Here is an 8,285-nt window from a genome sequence, read left to right as displayed (position 1 = left end):
AAAAATATTGAAATGTTTTTGTCAATATAAAGGAATTTGGAAATTGAGAGAGGATATTCCGGGAAATGTAGTTTGATTTAATATAATGATACGATTTTAACATGCAAATTGCATAGCAGTGAAATTAATTAAAATGCTTATTACATCACCTCTATTTCTTCTTAATTCATTGGATTTACTAGCACTGGGACTGGTTTTCGAGAAATAATGTAAATACATGTTAATACAGAACACATTTCAACAAGACAGTTGATAGGTTTTTAACTGCATCTTCAAGGACCAGTAGCAGGAACAATAGGTCATTCACACGAATATGTGAATGGGTTTTGTCAAAAGTATGTATATGTTAACCGGTTTTTCATTACCATCAGTGAAATATTCGTCCACCGTAGAATTTCGTCACCATTAAGTTATCCGATGTACAAATAGCTAGAAATCTTTTTGTCTTGGGAAAGCCAGATTTCGGAAACTTTTTACACTGGTATCGTATTAAAGGGCTTCACAAAATATAATTAAAAGCACAGAAAAATTCACTATAATCTGGGAAGTGTGCGCCTTATAACTTTAAAGTTAAAACATTTTACCGAAATTAGGTACATGTACATGTACACTACCAGACAATGTCCAAGAAATTAGGCCACTGTTTACAATATAGCAGTTTTTCTGTTTGTCATTCATACAGTGCATTATGTTTTAATTGATTATTGTGTTTGACGGGAAGAAACGACGTGTATTCATAATTTTGTCCTTAAAAGTGTCGCACTGGACAAAAACTAACATTAGAATGTCTCAATACCGAGTTTCAATTTTGAAATCTATTAACAGTAATCAGATTCGTATCTCGATTCGATATATCCTAGTGAACTCGAATTAAAAGACACCACATAGTCTTTGAATATTTGATTGATCATATATGTCAACGGCAAACTATCAATACAACTTTATGACAAAGGAGGTGACCTCAGCTTCTACATTGTCGATATCTCAGTTTGTATAGCATTATTCCATTATTACTTGCATATGGTGCTTATGTCTCTCAGCTGATTCGATACACTAGAACATGCTCTACGTATGATTTAGTTTTAAATCGAGACATGCTACTGACAAATACGTTGATCTTACTGGGGTTTCGTATAAGGTCAACATTTCGCAAATTCTTTGGTTGTTATAAAGATCAAATTTGCAAATACAAGCTACCACTGGTCGAATGATGCTGTCTGACGTTTCATACAGATTGTTAGACCGTTCTTTAAATACTGATTTTGTCTACGGATTTCTCCGTTTAACTGATCAACATTTTAGAGTAGGGATCATTGCGAGTGTGACTGGTCAACATGGATGTTTACTCCTCCTAGACACCTGATCCCACCTCTGATATATCCAGGGCTACGTGTTTGCCCTTCTCTTAAATTTGTATTCTTTATAAGATCGATCACTGTTCGTTATTTTTACTTGTTCATTCATCAAAACAATCATCACTAATACAATTATTTTCTTTTCCCCATGCTACAATATTTCCTAAAACAATCATCATTTCTAATATTAGTATCGTTTTCCCATGCCATTCCTTACAACAATTTCCGTGGGAATCCAGGTTAGAATATGTCCTCAATACCCTTAGCTTGTCGTATGAGGCGACTAAATGGGGCTATCCTTCGGATGATACCACAAAAACCGAGACCCCGTGTCACAGCAGGTGTAGCGCTATAACGATCCCTCTCTGCTTAGAAGGCCGTAAGCTCCGAGCATAATATGTCTAAATTTTGCAATCCTTCGCCGGCAATGGTGACGTCTCCGTACCTATACTGGATTCCTAAACTTCATAAAAACCCTTTCAAACAAATATACATTGCTGGATCCAGTTAGTGTTCTACCAAGACAATATCTTACTCCTCACGAAAATATTAAGAGCTGTGAAGGAGAAACTTCAAACGTACTGTGCGACTACATATGCCAGGAGTGGTGTAAATCAAATGTGGTTTCTAAAACAATTCTAAATAACTTTTAGTAAACTTGAAATCACAAAACTTTTCTCGAATCAACAACATCAAAACGTATGACTTTTCAACTCTTTACACGACCATTCATCACCATAAATTAAAGACTAGATTTTTTTTATATCACAGACAGTTGTTTCATCAACAAAAATGGAAAACGCAAATTTTCATATCTAGTGATCAGTCGTCTAAAAATTACTTTGTTAAACGCCACTCTGATTCCACGCACGAGTACTCTGAAGTTGAAATAAAAAATATGCTGGAGTTCCTCATATACAATATCTTCGTGGTCTTTGGTGATGAGGTCTTCCAACAGTCTGTTGGAATTTCCATGGGCTCGAATTGTGCTCCTTTCTTAGCTGACCTGTTTCTATATTCATATGAATCAGAATTTATTCAAAAACCTCTAGCTACGTGAGAAGAAAAAATCCCTTGCTGTGGCTTTCAATTCAACATTTGGATATATCGACAATGTATTATCTATTAACAATAATAATTTTCATTCATATGTCAATTCAATATATCCCTGTGAACTCGAAATAAAAAGACACCACAGAGTCATCCACTTCTGCTTCATACTTAGATATTCTATTGAAAGGCAAACTAACAACTAAATTTTATGACAAACAGGATGATTTCAACTTCTCCATCGTCAACTTCCCATATCTATGTAGCAATATTCCATGGTGTTTACATTTCTCAACTGATTCGATACACGAGGGCTTGTTCTGCATATGGTCAGTTTTTAAATTGAAGCAGGCTACTGACAAACAATTTTATGGTAGAGGGGTTCCAACAGTCTCGTTTAAAATCAGCATTTCGCAAATTCTATGGTCGTTATAACGATCTAGTTTGCCAATACAACCTATGATTGGGTCAAATGCTGTCTGACGTGTTTCATGCCGATTGTTAGGCCGTTCTTGGAACACTGATTTTGACTACGGATAACTTCGTTTACCTGATCAAGATATAGGGTTGACGGCGGGTGTGACAGGTCGACAGGGAATGCTTACTCCTCCTAGGCACCTAATCCCACCTTTGGAATATCCAGGGGTCCGTGTTTGCCCAACTCTCTATTTTGTATTGCTTATGGGAGTTATGAGATTGATCACTGTTCGTTATCTTCACCTCCATATGAGTGAAAATTTTCGAGCGGGATGTTGAACAAATACGATCAACTATCAGTTCTTTAGTCTCTTCCCCGAATGTTACCCATTAAAACAATCATAAGATCTAATTTACATTTACTTGCAACGAACTAAGCATTGCAGGTTTGAATGAACCACAAAACCAGTTCTGACATTTTTTGCACCCTTATATATTATGAGCGGGTTTGACCGGTCAGCAGAAGATGCATGTTCCTCCTAGGCATCTGATCATCACACATCACACATGTATGTTACGTGTATGTCCAGGGCTCCGTCTTTGTCCTGTTCTTGATTTTGTGAGATTTATCTAATTGATTGATTATCATCATCATTTTTGCATCCTACTTTTATTAGTATACAGTATTGATGATAAAATCTGGAGCACAAATTCTCCTCCAATATTTGACCGAATGCCTTGCACACTGTTTTACACCGTTAGATTCTTGCGAATTTCCGTGGTGTTTTTTTCCCAATGAATATGATAACCCTCGATAACGAGCGTAAATTATTTTGTTCTTCCATCTACAATGTCTTTCTTCATCATAAACAATATCATGAGAGGTGAAGATGACGAACAGTGATCAATCTCATAATTCCTATAAGGAATAAAAGATAGAGAGTTGGGCAAACACGAGCCCCAGGACACACCAGAGGTGGGATCAGGTGCCTAGGAGGAGTAAGCATTTCCTGGCGACCTATATATATCATTAAGAAGTGGTATGTAGGTTTGTTTTGTTGACTTTTCTGACCGATTGTGTATGTGGTAACCGTTTAGTGTGATCGGCTGTATTTAATTACTTTTTTAAAGTAATCAGCCATCACTAAAACTACGATTTCATGTAGTTAATTAATTAGAAGGAAAAATATGCCCACAGTTACTTTTCGAAAATTGCAATGCAATTACTTGAATTTCAAAGTGAATTTCTTTTATACTTTCATGTATGACTAGTAATGAGATAAACCTAAGGATATATTGAAAGGATGTTTTTCATTGCCTGTATACCGTCCAATCATTTCCTTCGTTAAATTGTAACTTAAAATAGAATATAGATACATTATTACTGTGACAGCATAATACAGACAAATCGTATTATATCTGACATATGAATGTTCAACATACAAACTTAATATATCTGTACAAGTACGTTTCCGCGCGGGTTTTTTTTTCTGGTGTCAGCACATAGTTAGTGGTATTGAATGAGAGGTATAGATGAGGGGTAATTGCGTGTCATTGTTGAACAATGGACAAGAATTTGTACATGAATCGTCATACTTTATTAATAGAAACTGAAACAAAAGACTGAAATTTCCCAGAAATTTAAAACTTTGAAACTGCAAGATGATGGAAACATTTGCTTAAATTCAGAAAAAAAATAATTCATTACGATCATGAAGCATCATTTCAAAAAGAGTTTGTTTGGTTACTGTCATTTTTCGCTCTTGAATAAAAAGTAACAAAACTTTGATAATGATCCGTTTTATTTTTCGTATAGCTGTTTAGCATGAGATCATTTCTACTGATTATGAAATATGACTTCATAAATAGATGTTTTTTCATATTTTTCGCAAAATGTGTATATAATTTAGAATTTACTCAGCGGTAATTTCAATGTATGTGGACTTCGGAATGTATAGCTGCATTCGCACGCGGATTTCCCACGATTGCCCTTCGCGCCTGATTTTCTGCTTGCCTTAACTGCCTACCATCTAAAACTGGCGCAATACATCGTTATTCTCATATTAATAAACATTTGTCTGACCAATACTTTAATCAGATAGTTGCGGATATTTTCACATATAGTCCGATGGTGTTCCCATGGGCATGAATTGTGCTCCTCTGTTAGCTGACCTGTTTTTATATTCCTATGAAGCAGAATTCATTCAAATCTTCTACGTGAGAAGAAAACATTTCTTGCTGTGGCCTTCATTTCGACATACACAGACGACGTTTTATCTATTAACAATAATAATTTTCATTCATATGTCGATTCGATATATCTCTGTGAACTCGAAATGAAAAACACCACTGAGTCGTGCACTTCAGCTTCATACTTGAATATTTTATTGAAAGTAGATACATGTATTAACGCCAAACTAACAACTCAACTTTGTGACAAACGGGATGATTTCAGCTTCTCCATCGTCAACTTCCCATATTCATGTAGCAATATTCCATTATCACCTGTAGTGTTTATATCTCTCCATTGATCCTATACGCAAGAGCTTAGTGCACAAATCAACATTCAGTGCTTAAAGCTATTAAATAAGGGACCAGCAAGCGCTCTAAGAACTGTGTAACCAATGTGATAGCATCATTAGATTGTTTTGCTGTTTTCCGCCACACTCAACAATTTTTCAGTTATCTGGTGGCGCCCAGTTTTTATAGGTGGAAGAGAGAACCCAAATACAACGGACCTGAGAAGAGACCACCGACCTTCCGAAATAAAACTGGGAAAGTTTCTCACTTAACGGCGCTAGCGGGATTTAAACCCGCGACGACCAGAGGTGAGAGGCCGTGTGATTTTGAGCGCAATGCTTTAACTACTCGGCCACGGAGGCCCCTAGCATCATTAGGCATTGCATTGGTTACAGCATCATTAGGCATACTGTAACCAATGTAATACCATCATCAGAAATACTGTAACCAATTTAATACCATCATCAGACATACCATAATCAATGCAATACCATCATCAGACATACCATAATCAATGTAACACCGTCATCTGACATACTGTAATCAATGTAATACCATCATCAGAAATACTGCAATCAATGTAATACCATCATCAGAGATACTGTAATCAATGTAATACCATCATCTGACATACTGTAATCAATGTAATACCATCATCTGACATACTGTAATCAATGTAATACCATCATCAGACATCCTATCACCAATGTAATACCATCATCAGACATACCATAATCAATGTAATACCGTCATAAGAAATACTGTAATCAATGTCACCATCAGACATACTGTAATCAATGTAATACCATCATCAGATATACTGTAACCAATGTAATACCATCATCTGACATACTGTAATCAATGTAATACCATCATCAGATATACTGTAACCAATGTAATACCATCATCTGACATACTGTAATCAATGTAATACCATCATCTGACATACTGTAATCAATGTAATACCGTCATCAGACATACTGTAATCAATGTCACCATCAGACATCTTTAAGATATTTTATACTTGGATAGTTTTGCCAAACAGTTATGACGTATCTTAGGATCGTCGAAAGTAAAATCTTAAGATAGACTCCCAACCTATATTATGACCAGTCTTAGAGTAGTTTTGTGAAACGCGGTCCAGAAGTATATATTTTTGTAAGTATTCTGACCCCCACAAAGAATTAAACGTCAAAATCCGTCACTTTGTTGTAACGACAGTAAACACAGTCATTTAATCCCAGGTACATGTGTTCTTTTTAAGTTATCTTGATCTGGTACACATGCAAGTGCGTTGAGAAAATCGAATGGAAAAAATAGGCAATGATGATAATAGTTATTAATTCCATTTAAAGACGACTTTAGAAACACCGTTTAGTTGTAATAGTGACAATAGACTTGTTGATATATATAAGACGCTCCTTGAATAAGCCTTGTGTCTTGTGTCATCCCTGGAACACAATATTTGTACAAATGATTGAACTGCAACAATGGGCAATTTGCAGAAACATACTTGCATCATCGAAGCTAAGTGCTATAACGTAAATAAAACAGGGGTGGGTCCCAGATTTAATGTTAGAGGGGGCGCTGAATATGGAACGCAGTTCTGAACTAGGTAACTCGTGCCCGATGCGGAACCTGATAGAGACCTTGTTGGGTTTTAGAATGTGTACATTATTCAACATATGAATCCAAAAGGCATACTCTCGACAACTCTTGAGTATTTTGAATTTAAAAAATTATTTTGATTGTCTGTTGTTTGAAAACAGAAGAGGGGGTACCGGGTGTGTCCTCTGCTTGAAAATGGGGGGGAAACAACAAACAGGAATCCTCAAGGTTAATTGCGCTTCGTCTCATTCCTTTATTGCAATGACCATCTACATGATGAATGAATATCTCCTCAATTCGAGAGAAAGATATTTACAATAAATTGTGTCCAAGACTTAAATAGGTCTCTGTATGTAGTGTGTGTATATAATATATATATATATATATATATATATATATATATATATATATGCAAATCCACTCGAAGCCTGACCTTGTCCCAATTTCTGTTGTAAAATTTGTGTATTGTACTTCCATATATTTTTAATCAATAAACTGTAACATCACAATACCTTTTATCAAATAGAACATCCAAAGTAGGACAAATAATAACTAGTAGCTATTGTCAGAGAGTTGTGATAATTGACCACGGCGTGATCCCTTTAAAAAACTGTCATGAATGGTATCAGTGCCAAAATTAGTATTGTTAATCGACGTCGTTAAAGAGAGCATATTTGTACGTGAAATACATTTTCAAATCATAATGGTAATACTAATATATATCATCATATAGAGAAAAGTAATATTGATTTTACACATTAAGGACGGTACATGGCCGATACAGTATGTTTTACCAATAAGTGAAATAGTTTGTCTGGGCTTCGTTATCCTTCACATATTCTTCCTTTTTCCTTTTCTCTTTTGTTCTACTCTGGATACCGACTTTGTGTAATGTATTTCTTTATACCTTTCGTACAATGGTTTACGATAATAAATCATCATTAATTATATCTAGCATTCTAGAAGTCTTACCTAAAGGTGGATCTTTATATTCATGATAAAAATTCTGTAAAATAACATTATAAACTTTGAAACTCCCTATGACATCCCCTATGGAATTCATATATTTCATATGTATGATTATCTTTTATTGCGAAAATAAAAATTATTTCCTTTTGTGTATCCACTTAACTGAAATCCACATTTTTTATATTAAAAAAAAATCACGGTATACAACATCAGTTAGAAGCATTTCGATCTAAGTACTTATTTCAAACATGTGGTAAGAATAATGAATAAAATAAAATATTTATGAATTATTGCTTCAGTTCCAAACAGTATCTCGTTCTTCCTGCTCCGCTGACGCGATACTCGATTTCATTGAACATTTGAACT

The sequence above is a fragment of the Ostrea edulis genome, chromosome 4, assembly GCF_947568905.1.
Source record: "Ostrea edulis chromosome 4, xbOstEdul1.1, whole genome shotgun sequence".
In the NCBI taxonomy this organism is placed as follows: Eukaryota; Metazoa; Mollusca; class Bivalvia; order Ostreida; family Ostreidae; genus Ostrea; species Ostrea edulis.
The sequence above is the reverse complement of the archived record's forward strand: the minus strand, read 5'-3'. Positions refer to the sequence as shown.